At 44.4% G+C, this 13,154-nt stretch overlaps 1 protein-coding gene and 1 long non-coding RNA gene across 4 annotated transcripts in view; one reads left to right on the top strand and one right to left on the bottom strand.

Annotated features, from left to right (window-relative positions):
• Positions 1–455: 455 nt before the first annotated feature.
• On the bottom strand, positions 456–9,789 carry LOC115645546. The gene is made up of 3 exons (XR_003998772.1): positions 9,478–9,789; positions 6,706–6,708; positions 456–619 (listed from the first exon to the last, which is right to left on the bottom strand). It is a non-coding gene; the product is annotated as an uncharacterized LOC115645546 (long non-coding RNA).
• A 1,656-nt stretch (positions 9,790–11,445) lies between these two features.
• ARMC3 (armadillo repeat containing 3) overlaps positions 11,446–13,154 on the top strand; it is an 89,781-nt gene continuing 88,072 nt past the window's right edge. For 2 of the 3 annotated variants that reach the window (XM_030550375.1, XM_030550373.1), the window contains exon 1: positions 11,447–11,637. The gene's annotated coding sequence lies outside the window, so the exon portion shown is untranslated. Of the gene's footprint in view, positions 11,638–13,154 lie in introns of all 3 variants that reach the window. The other variant, XM_030550374.1, reaches the window with a different exon arrangement.

Genomic DNA, 13,154 nt, shown 5'->3' with positions numbered 1-13,154 from the left:
TTGTTGACCCAGACATGCTACCCTGCTGCAACACAGAACCAGGCCTGCTCCACCCCCACCAAAGCTGCAGACTTCAACCAGGTTATCTGCTGAGCAGTTTTTATCTCCAGCACCCAGACACTCAGTTCCCAATGGGATCCAAACCCCAAATAATCTGTTTTATTCTCTATAAAGCTTATACAGAGTAAACTCATAAATTATTATAACACTGATAGAGAGATATGCACAGCTGTTTGCTCTCCCAAGTATTAATCACTTTGGGTTTACTAATAAACAAAAGTGATTTTACTGAGTATAAAAAGTAGGGTTTAAGTGGTTCCAAGTAATAACAGGCAAAGTAAGTTACCAAGCAAAATAAAGCAAAAGCACGCAAGTCTAAGCCTAACACATTAAACTAAAATCTCACCCTCAGAGATATTCCAATAAGCTTATTTCACAGACTAGACTCCTTCCTAGTCTGGGCCCAATCCTTTCCCCGGTACAGTCCTTGTTAGTTCCAGCAGACATCTTAGAAGGAAAGCAGGGGTTTTCTCGTGACTGACAGCCTCCTTTGTTCTGTTCCACTCCCTTTTATAGCTTTGGCACAAGATGGGAATCTTTTGTCTCTCTGGGTCCCCACCTCTCCTTTTAAATGGAAAAGTACCAGATTTAAGATGGATTCCAGTATCACATGATCATATGTCCTGTGAGACCCCAGCCTCCATTCTTCCTGCGCTGGTACACAGGAAGGTTTGTAAGTAAACAGAGCCATTTACAACCAATTATCCTAGTCAATGGGAGCAATCAAGATTCTAAACTACCATTAATGGCCCACACTTTGCATAATTACAATAGGACCTCAGAGTCATACTTGATATTTCTAGCTTCAGATACAAGAATGATACATACATACAAATAGAAGCAATATATTCAGTAGGTTATAACCTCTGTTATGATAGATTACAAGAGACCTTTTGCATAAAGCATATTCCAGTTACATCATATTCACACTCAAAAGCATATTTCCATAAAACATATGGAGTGCAATGTCAAAGTAAAGTTATAGGTTATAATTTCATGTATATGGTTATGAGGCTGAAAACGTATCTTCATGGCTTAATGCAAGCCTAGGCAGTTGATACCTCATCAGGGCATGTACGGGACAAACCCAGCCCAGCCTCACAGAAACAAAGGACACTGGCCTAGGCAACAACAAAAGGATCTGTTAGACTCTCGAGTGAGTCACCTCCCTTCCTTTGGTCAGTTTGGAATTGCGATGAGGTAATGCCCACCTGACTCTGAAGTGGGGGTGGGTGAAACAAAGCCAAGAGGGAAGAAAGGACACGATAAAAGGGAGAGACATTTGCCATGCTCGCTCTCTCTCTTTCATCTACATCTACAGACACCACACCAAGCGCTGATCAAAGGGGAGAGTCTGGCTGAAGAGCAACCAGCCAGCCTGTGGTGAGAAGCATCTAAGTTTGTAAGGACATCGAAAGTGTTAAGATTAGTTTAGCATGCATTTTACTTTTACTTCATTTGACCAGATCTGATTTGTTATGCTTTGACTTATAATCACTTCAAATTTATCTTTATAATTAATAAATCTGTTTGTTTATTCTACCTGAAGCAGTGTTTTTGGTTTGAAGCGTGTCAGAGACTCCCTTTGAATAACAGGCCTAGTACATATCAATTTCTTTCTTAAATTGATGAACTCATATAAGCTTGCAGCATCCAGCAGGCATAACTGGATATCGCAAGACGGAGGTTCCTAGAGTTGTGTCTGGGATTGGAGATATTGGCTAATGTCATTTGGTTGCACAGTCCAAGGAGCAGCTTACATGCTAGAGGCTGTGCATGAACAGGCCAGGAGTGGGGGTTCTCACAGCAGAGCAGGGTAAGTCTGGGTCCCAGAGTCAAGGATTGGAGTGATATAGCAGCTCACCGGTCCGGATAACACCAGAGGGGAATGTCACACCATCTCATATAATTGTTACAATGGTTTCCATGTTTAAAATGTCCTAGACTCATTTACAAAGAGTTTAAAAGGAACAAAAACATTGCGTTTTTGGATCAGATCATTTTGGACCTTTCAGTCCAGTATCCTCTCTCTGGACTAGTGGCCACTTCCAGCTGCTTCAGAGGATAGTATCAACTCCATAACATATCTATGGAGGAAATTTCTTCCTAACCTCAGACAGTTAGTCATTTTTATTCTAGTTAATGTAATTATGGCTATCATTATTATTAATGTAAATGACTGTTTGAATCCTATTAAGCAATTTGCCTCAGTAATATCTTGTGCCAGTAATTTCCACAAGCTAATTACACATAGAATAAAAAACATCATTAGTTGTAACACACAATTGGTATAATTAGTATTAAGATCATTAATTTAAAGTGATACTACTGGAGATTATTAAACCTATAGACAGGACAGTGAAGTTATTCACTCTCTGATATTAGATTACCTATAACCAAATCCTGAGAGCTGCTCATGTCCGTTCTAATGTAGGTGTGCATGCTGAATGCACCGCCGCTGGAAAGTTTTCCCCTCAGCGGTATCCATCGGGTCGGCTCTAGTGCCCCCTGGAATCACGCCCTCATGGCATGGTATATAAGGATCTGCTGTCCTGCCACCCCTTCAGTTCCTTCTTTCCACCCATGTTGGTTGCTGAAACTTCTGTTTGTCCTTGCACTTGCAAGTACTCTCCTCAGCTGACATTGTTTCCTGTATATAGTTAAAAAACTTAGTAGTTAGTTGTCACAGTTCTGTATTAGTTAGTAGTAATACCGTAGGATCCCACTTAATGGGGTTCTCCCCCATCCTTGGCACTGGGGCATGCCTTGGTCTTTGGGGTTCAAGCATGTGAGACTTGCCACAAACCTATGTCCATTAGTGATTCCCTCTCAGCTTGCCTCAAGTACCTGCATGACTGCTGCAGGATTTGTAAAGGGTTCAAACCCCACATCCAAAAAGAAAGGGACCATAGACTCAGTTCCTCCTGCAGGAGGCGGCTCTCTGTCCAGACTCAGAGGCAAATTATGCCAACTCGGCACTGAGCCCCTCTGCCTTGGTGAGAAGTGCATGGGCTTCTCTGAAGGATAGGCACTGCAGCCCAGCCTCTCCAGCACCGAGGAGGAACTCCTCATCTGCATCCTGGGATTCATAGCACCACCAAAGTTCTCTGGTGCAGAGGAGATCTACTCCTCTGTCCTCATGGGGACACTCAGCACTGATCCCAGTAGCTGGTGCCATGTAAGAAACAATGCAAAATGGACAGTGGACATTCCCCCACTCCGAAGCCCACTGGTTGCAAGGAAATCAGCAGAGCTAGACCCGCGCAGAGCCACTCGAACTCAATGGCAGCCAGTCTGTACCATCAACTCTGGCCCCAGAGAGGGAACTATTGAGTCTGGTGCCACTGGACTCTCCTCCAAGGGAGAGCCATAGAAGGACAAGACTGGCGCTTCCATCTACGCCAGAGGCATTCCAGGCAGCACGGGCTCTGATGTCCTTACTGGTACCTCCATTCTCCAGCAGGTGTGAACTGGCACTGGAGGCGAGAGCGGCTACGGCACTGAAACCCCAGTTGCTGTCGAAGGGGAAACCAGCGCTGGTGCCGCAGCACTAGTCACCCTGCTCCCAGCATCGCTCACCAGTACCATCTGGCACCGCTTCCCCATGGTTACTAGGAAGTGAATCCTTGTCCCCCAGACTTGGAGCTGGAATCCTATAGCTCCCTCAGGAGCCAGCACCAGTCCGACCACCAGTACTCGATAGTAGATATGGGCCATAGGTTTCCACCAATGGCCTGGCCGGCACAGTGGCAAATGACTGTGCAATGGCCATTTTGGACTCCTTGGGCTTTTCATCAGGCCCAAGGATCTCAGTCAAGGAGGTTGTACTCTGTCACATTGGAGGGTACAGCCCCACTATCTCCTCCCGTGGTACAGGAACAGGGCCCAGGTATTGAACCCGGTACCATACCTCAGCGACCAGCACCATGGGATCTGTTAGGTGTTGATGGACAGGAGCAAGGCCCGGAACCAGTCCTTGCATCCTCTTCCTCCTCCCCTGACGAGGCAGTAGCGGGAACCATCCATGCAGGATGATCACAGGGAACACCACAATCTACTAAGGAGGGTAGCTCAGAGCCTTTAGGGTCTAGCCGCCACATGAGCAGGTTGTGGAGGGCTACCAGGAGATACAAGGATCAGGGGAAAGTGTGGAGAATGGATCACGCCAAATAGTATTGTTTCTCAGTGCATCTGAATCATAGCCTCCATTACTGGACCAGAAGACCATCAATTGTCTCTATATGGTTAGCAGTGGCCTTGTGTTGCAGGGGATTCTGCAGTGTCCGGGCTGCTACTACATCTGTGAAGCAGTCAGCTGTTCCGCAGTCGATGAGGCAGGTAGATTGGTAGTTTTCAGGGGAGCCCCAGCTATGTGCAACTGGACTGGCACCTGCAAGTGGGGAGCCTTCAGGCAGGGCTCCAGGCGTGTTCCAGTCTAGACTGAAGTCTGGGGTTGATAAAGGACAGGCAGAGATGGAGTGACCACACTCTCTGCCGTAAAAGCAGAGATGGTGCTAGTGTCTTCATTCCTTTTCTCTGGGGGTGAGCCATCAATGAACCACCTTCACCGGCACTGATTCGGTCACAATACCTGGCTTGGGGAGTTGCATGACCCCATTTTTTTTCTTCCTTTCTTTCCTGTAACCAATTGTCAGCAGGGCATCCAGACTCACAGGCATCTCTACCTGGGCTAATTTGTGTTTAACTTCTTGCAGGCCCCCCTGGAACTAGTCCATCTGTGCTACCTTGTTCCAGTCTGTATCAGTCATGAGGTGGATGGAATTGCACAGTACAGGAGGCTATGGTGCCCTGCCCCATCAGACCAACCTTGGGGCAGCTTCTGCCATTTGAGTTTGGTGTGGATTGTCAAATAGTACTGACATGGCTTGGAAGAAGACTTCCTAGTTTGGCAGTACTGGGCTGTCACACTCCAACAAGGGGAAGGCTCAGTGTAATGCTTCCCAAAACAGCAGGCTGCTAACCAGGCTCACCTTTGCATGATCATTAGTATAGGACTGAGGCTGCATCATGAACAGGAGCCGACACTGGTTTATAAAACACTGGAATCACTGGTGATTACCACCAAACTGTTCCAGCAGATGTATCGGGGAGCAGGGCTGCATGAGCTATGTCTGGAGTGCAGCGTTCTCAATACACAACTGTGTTACTTGCTCCTGCAATACCTGGTTCTTCTAGGTCAGCTGGATGACCTGAGCCTCCAGAGCTTGATTGTCCACCTGAAAGCAGGCACCCCACTCTAGCATGTTCGGTGCTCCTGAAGTGTTAGCCAGATCCATTCTGCTGGCAGTAGGCCCACTCCTGTGCCCTAAGTGGTCCATGCAAACTGTCACAATGGGATGTAGGTGGTCTGACTTAGTGGTCAGAGCAGGAGTTGGGGGCAGGCCAGATCAGACACCAAGAAGTCAGAGTCTAAGACAGGCCAGAAGACAAACCAGGAGGCAGATGCCAGGAGGCAGGGAGGGTCAGGTCACCAGGAGATCTGTAGCAGGCAGTAGGAGCAGGTATAATCAGGGAAGCAGTCTAAAGCAGAGAGAACCCAGTTGTATGGACAATTTCCTGTTCCTGTACTTGGTTTAAAAAGAAGTTGTGGATCAATCTGGACCTACATCATTCTGCCAATCAGATTCCAGGACTGAAGTTTCTCAATGACCGGTCCATAAACTGGTACCAGTCCCTGATATCTCTCTGACACAGGAAGGCACCAAGCCAGTCCCTGGAATTGGAAAGGGTGAGAAACACTGCTCTAGATGAACTATGATGGAGTAGGTGCACAACTGGTTGATAGACCATATGCAAACAATAGTTATGAATGGTTTGCTATCAGACTGGCAGGTAGCATTTAGTGTGGTCCCTCAGAGGTCAGTCCTGAATCCAGTACTATTAAATATTTTCATTAATGACTTCTTGGATAATGGAGAGGAGAATACGCTTATAACATTTGTAGATGACACAAAGCTGGGAGAGGTTGCAAGCACTTTGGAGGACAGTATTAGAAATCAAAATGACTTTGACAAACTGGAGAATTGGTCTGAATTCAGCAAGATGAAATCCAGTAAAGACAAATGCCAAGTATTACATTTAGGAAGGAAAAGTCAAATGCACAACTACAAAATGGGAAAAATGGTTAGGTGGTACTATTGAACATGAGTCAACAGTGTGAAAAAAGTAAGTGCAAAAACAGGGTGTATCATTCTGCTATGTATTAACAGGAGTGTTCAGGGCCACCCAGAAGGGGGGGGGCAAGTGGGGCAATTTGCCCCAGGCCCCACAGGGGCCCCCACAAGAATATAGTATTCTATGGTATTGCAACTTTTTTTTATGGAAGGGGCCTCCGAAATTGCTTTGCCCCAGGCCCCCTGAATCCTCTGGACAGCCCTGGGAGTGTTGTATGTAAGACATGGGAGGTAATCATCCCGCTCTACTTGGGCATTGGTGAGGCCTCAGCTGGAGTACTGTGTCAAATTCTGGGTGCCACACTTTAGGAAACATGTGAACAAATTGGAGATTATCCAGAGGAGAGCAACAAAAATAATAAAAGGTTTAGAAAACTTGATCTATGAGGAAAGGTTAAAAAAACTGGATGTTTAGTCTTGAGAAAAGAAGATTGACGGGGGACCTGACAACAATCTTCAAATATATTAAAGGCTGTTATAAGGACTGAAAGTAGGACAAGAAGCAATGGGCTTAATCTGCAGCAAGGAAGATTTAGGTTAGATATTAGGAAAAACTTTCTAGCTATAAGGGCAGTTAAACTCTGGAATAGGCTTTCCAAGGAAGGCTGTGGAATCCCCTTCATTGGAGGTTTTTAAGAACAGTTTGGACAAACACCTGTCTAGGTTTACTTGGTCCTGCCTCAGTATCGGGGACTGGACATGACTTCTCTAAGTCCTTTCTAGGCCTACATTTCTATGATTCTATAATGTGTCCATAATACGCAGCATACAAGCCTGGATTCTTCAGATCTTTATAAGAATGTCAGCATCCTCTTTCCTTTCAAACATTTTTCAGTGTTATCTGCAAAGCCATCTCTCGCAATAGAAATGTCACATGGCTGTCTTCAGCAGATATATTTATAACATTTCCCACCTTTGAGCTCTGATTGGCTTAGCTATAAGGTGAGTAAACAGGAAGTGTCTTGCCTACAATGAAAACATCCTATACTGCTTCAGAAACAAATATACAGCATGTCTAATAACTGCCACACCCTATTTCTGGATGTTTCAGAGCAAACTGATCTGCCCTGCACTCTGCACCTGTGCTGAGACACAACATCACAATGTTTTAAATGAGCTGAAAATATTTTTGTTTTGCCTATCAGATTGTGTTCTCACCTTTGTGGATATCACAATAATGGACTCAATATTACTATCATGATGTATGAAAGGTTTAAACACAACAAATGCTGTGTGTGTAAGTTAAATTTTTCTAGGATATGATAAAGTTTCTATCATGTGTGGTTAATGAGCCGGTAGAGGCTGAAATCAAAGAGGAAACTTTACAGATAAAGCACCAAAACATGGATCAATCAGTTGATTCTAATAGAACAAGTGTCACAACTTTATTTGCATTGCTTATAGAAGGGATCATTGGACAGCTAGACCAAAACGCTCTGTGTGCACAACAGGATCTACCATGACATTATCAGGCCTTCATTCTCCTCCCCATGAAAGGTGTCCTGACCAGCTCAGTATAGAAAGAAGGAGCAAGATCACCGTAAATTTTAATCTTAAACCATTTATTGAAATTTTGTCATTCCAAAATTGATATCTATGAAATATTGCAAAGGCTTTTCTACAGGAAAAGTTCAGATGAGTGCTCCATAACATCACTCCTTCTCTTTGGACTTAAAATATCAAACAGAATACACATGGACTACACACAGTTTTAAAAAATGTTCAAAACAGGTCAAAGACCTGATGATTAATAGTATGTTGGGGAAGGATTTCTGCAATCTTCCATGGTTGCCCTGGCTGCTATTGACAAAACTACGGCCACCTTACTCTTGCACGAAAGCATCCACATGGGTTTACAACACTGTAACGTATGTGCATTAACATCACACCTTCAGTGTCACACCATCTAGACAAGTTCTTAATAAAGGTAATTGAGGGTGGGAAAGCCTCTGTTAATTCCTTTAATTTAAAATGCTTTAACTGGTTTTCCATGACACCTACACAAACAGGGGGCAGCAGACATTCACACATAAACGCACCGTATGGGGAAGGAGCAGCGTTAGCCACACAATCAGTATCAGAATTGTCAAGCTATGAATAATAATTGTTCATTTGACATTTGAGTCAGCATTACAGTCTGTCCTCAGTGTTAAGAAAATAGTTAACCCACAGAAAAAACATGTATTTGCTATCCCCTTGTGAAAACATAGTGGAGACAGGTCGCTTTAGTTTCACCAAATGCAAAGGAGTAACAGAATAATTCATTTTAAAAAATCCTTGATATTGACAGTACAGTACACTTGTCAGAATGAAGAACATCACTGAAATGTATCATAACAAAATATGTAACATACATAAAAGGCTATGAAATTAAAATATGCAATTAGTATAAACAATTCAGTAGAAAAAAAATCAGCATTAATGTATGCAACAAAGGAAGTGACAGAAGAGTAAAGTGTTTGTGATGGGTTGGATCACAGAAACCCCCTTGGAAACTGCCAACTATTGTGCCAAGAGTACTTCTGCCCCTGCTTTCCCTGCCAGCTCAGGACTCCAGCACCCTGTCTTGTTGAGCCAGACATGCTAATCTGCTTCAACACAGACTTAGGGTCTGAACCACGTGCCCCAAAGCTGCACATTTAACTAAAAGCAACTTAAGAAGTGTTCCTGTCTTTAACACTCAGATGCCCAACTCCCAATGGGGTCCAAACCCCAAATGAATCCGTTTGCCCTGTATAAAGCTTATACAGGGTAAACTCATAAATTGTTCACCCTCTATAAGATTGATAGAGAGATATGCACAGTTGTTTGCTCCCCCCCGGTATTAATACATACTCTGGGTTGATTAATAAGTAAAAAGTTATTTTATTAAATACAGAAAGTAGGATTTACATGGTTCCAAGTAGTAACAGACAGAACAAAGTCAATTAGCAAGCAAAATAAAATAAAGCACTCAAGTCTAAGCCTAGTATAGTAATAAAACTGAATACAGATAAAATCTCACCCTCAGAGATGTTTCAATAAGTTTCTTTCACAGACTGGACACCTTCCTAGTCTAGGCACAATCCTTTCCTCTGGTCTAGCCCTTGTTCCAGCTCAGGTGGTAACTAGGGGATTTCTCATGATGGCTGCCCCTTTTGTTCTGTTCCACCCACTTAAATATCTTTTGCATAAAGCAGGAATCCTTTGTCCCTCTCTGAGTTTCCACCCCCTCCTTCTCAACGGAAAAGCACCAGATTAAAGATGGATTCCAGTTCAGGAGACATGATCACATCACTGTAAGAGTTCATTACTCACTTGCCAGCACACAGATCTACAGGAAGACTTACAAGTAAAACAGCCATCTACAGTCAAAAGTCCTAGTTAATGGAACCCATCAAGATTCCAAACCACCATTAATGGCCCACACTTTTCATAATTACAGTAGGCCCTCAGAGTTTTATTTCGTATTTCTAGTTTCTGATACAAGAGTGATACATTTATACAAATAGGATGACGACACTCAGTAGATTATAAGCTTTGTAATGATACCTTACGAGAGACTTTTTGCATGAAGCATATTTTAGTTACATTATGTTCACACTCATCAGCATACTTTCATAAAATCATATAGAGTGCAACATTACAGTGTTCTCTTCAGTGTTTGCAGGATGAGGAATTACTTGCACTAATAAAGATTTTAAACAAGTTTTCACTTACAAATGGCTGTGGAGCCACGTTATTGGAAGTCGAAAGTGGAATTGAATGTTATAGGAATGTACAACAACTTTAAATATATGAATTCTTTGGGAGAGCTAACAGCGAAAGTATGAAGCTAGCATGCCCTAAAGACTCAAACAAAAAGGAAAACTAAAAGAACCCAAGATGTAGTTATGCATTTTAATTTCAGAACTTTTGGGTATATAACTCATGGTTTTTGAATACTTGTGGTTGTCAATCTATCTTGGGGTTGGTATACGTGTATTTAGTAAAAAAAATAAAGTAGAAATTTGCCTTTGAGAAGGATTTCACAAAAGATAGCATTGTGCCCTAAGGGCCAGATTTTTAAAGGTACTGAGGCAACTGGTAGGATTTTCTAAGGCAACAAGATGCTTTCAACCTTTACAAATCTGGCCTGTGGTAAATATTTGGGAACCAAGTTCTACATGCAAGTGGTGACGTGAAAAAAGGTGGCTAGAGAGGCAAAATAACCACTGACAAAGGCAATCACTATTGGTGGATCAAAAGAAACTAAGTTCTGACACCAAATCAGTCAGCCTTAATGTCACATGACACAATAGACTACATTTGTGCATCAAATATGAAAAAAAACCCAAAATATTAGAATGAAAAACTAACATATCCCAATACAAACAGGAAGCAGTCCTATAAACACTGTGAGCAGTGACTGCTGAAGCTACTAGCAACTATTAATATTTTCAATGATTATTTGCTATGAAAGTATCAATTAAATAGTGCAATGACAGTGGTAACGAAGGTAAGTGATGACGTGCTAAGAGTAATAAAATAATCTTTAAAAAGGAATGAAATTCCATTTACAGCGGGTTACAAGAAAAGGGCAGCCCAGCTCAAAGAAAGGAGAACAGCAGCTGAGACAAATGTGAACTACTATGAGGCATTATAGAGACGTATACATCGATACGGGACTCCTTGAAACACTGACGATTTTAATTTTTGGAGAGGGAAGGCTTTTTGGAGAGCAGCTCAGCACATCATATCAGATAGGGAGGGCAGGCGCCTCTGAGCACAGCCCTGGGCAGTGGGTGCACAGCTGCACTGTCCTGTGGAGGGGAAGCAGGCGGCTCACCGCATGTGGGGAACTTTCACCGCTCTGCCCCCACCTCCCTGGCCGGGGATTTCCTCTCCATATGCTTCTCAAGCTCGGCTCCAACCCCCCAGCCTCGCTCCTTCCCCTGCCTCCTGCTCTTTGCCCCCCGCCTTCCCTGCGCAGCCCCCCTCCGCTGTGCCCCGCCGGGAGCAGCGTGACTGGGCGGCCTCGGTGCCCGCGGTTTGTAACCTCACAGCGGCCGGGGCAGGGAGCCGGCCTCGTCACAAAGGGGCTGTACATGGGTGCGAGCGCTCCCCCTTCAATGCACCGGACTCAAACCTGCGCCGCGATCCGCAGCGCACAGCGCTAGCTACCAGCACCAGGCAACCCGAACCGCGAAGCGAGAGCCAACCCCCTCCACAAGGTCGTGTGCGCATGCGCCACAAGCCTCGGCGCTGCCTCCTCCCTCCCTCCGGAGCCAGAGGGAGCCCCGGGAGCGCGCGCCGCAGGCGTGTTCGGCGTTCCCTAGCAACCGTGAAAACAACACCGAGGCGGGGGAGGGAGCTGGCGATAGGCCCCGGCGGCACTCCTGGGCAGTGGGCAGCCCTCGCGCGGGTGAGTGGCACGTTGCCCGCGGGGCTGGGGGAGCCGGGGTGTCTGTCTGTCGCGGTCGGGGAGAGTGGCCGTCAACGCTCGTGTGTGTCATGTGTAGGGGAGGTGTAATGTCTGTCTGTGTGCCGGGGTCTCTGCCTGCTCCCAGCCCAGCGGTCCTGAGGGAGGAGGGGGCTCAGTGCCTGGGTGCGTCTGCTCGCTCCGCACAGCTCCCCTCCGCCGATGGTCTTTGGGCTCTGATTGTACGTCCTGGTTTGTTCTCAGATTTCCCCATTTAATAATTCTGGTAAATCGACTTGTGCCAACATCACTGCTGGGGCTCGACAGGGGCCCTGTCTGCCTGGGACAGCGATGATTTATGTGAGGCAATTTAGGAAAACACTGTATCAAAGCGAGGTCCAGAGATACAGTCTCAGTAGCTGCAGAAAAGGCTTGGCTTGGCTTGGGTGGGGTGGGCATTGCTGTCCCTAAATCGAATCATTCTCCAGTCTTCATTAATAGTTCTCAACAACTGGTCTAGGTCAGCAGGGCTTCTGTGACTGGTACTCTAAATTGCCTCTTTCTAACCCCAGTTCAAATCCTGCTAAAGTCAATGTGAATTCTTTCTATTCTATTGACTTCAAGGGGAGCTGGATCAGACCCTTAATGGTGAACTTTAGTAATCTGGAGTCTCTGCCTGCTTCCCATTCATTTGTGGCTACTCTGTTCAATTGGGTGGCTTGTGATCTTGTGCCAACTCCAGGCATTCAAAAATCAAGGGTCAAGGTCCCCTAAAAATGAGTTTTTTAAAAATATTAATTTTACATTCTTTTTATCTTCCTTCTGGCTTTTAGAGTTCCCATTTTCAAGCTTTTTTCCACAACCACAAGGAATAGAAATTACTTTAAAAAATAAAGTAAAAGCTGAGATTCTCAGATACTCACATGACTCCAGTAGACAGGGCTTTAAGAAAAACACCAAATGTTGCAATACTTGTGATAAAATCATAAGACTTGGAAACATTGTGAAAAACTGTGTGAGAATGCACACAATTGAAATGGGAACCAGGATGCACTGTTTGTTACAATCAGGATCTAGTAAATTGGCACAGCTGCCTAAAAAGTTAGGAACCTCTGATTTGTATGACCGTTTAAAATGGTTTGCATGTCAGGCAGTGGCAGACACTCCTTGACTTGAGTGTTAAAAGTATCCTGCTGCTAATGTACAGAAAGTGATTGCATAACTGCCATGTCTCATTTATTTTAATTCATATTAAAGCAGTTCTTCTTCAAGTCTCTCTCTCTTGGGATGAGGAATTTTGCTGTGTGTCTCAATGTGACATTTAAAATCTCACACATAATTTTTAAAAATCTCCCTCATTCAAATTGTCACAGCTTGGATTCTCCAAGGATATATACTATGTCTGGTGTCATGTAATATGTTAATGATTTGGAAAAGGGAAAGAACAGTGAGATAGCAAAATTTGTAGTTGAGACAAAATTATTTAGCAAAGAATCCTGTGGCACCTTATAGACTAACAG

The sequence above is a fragment of the Gopherus evgoodei genome, chromosome 2 (genome assembly GCF_007399415.2).
Source record: "Gopherus evgoodei ecotype Sinaloan lineage chromosome 2, rGopEvg1_v1.p, whole genome shotgun sequence".
NCBI lineage: Eukaryota > Metazoa > Chordata > Testudines > Testudinidae > Gopherus > Gopherus evgoodei.
The sequence above is the reverse complement of the archived record's forward strand: the minus strand, read 5'-3'. Positions and strand labels throughout refer to the sequence as shown.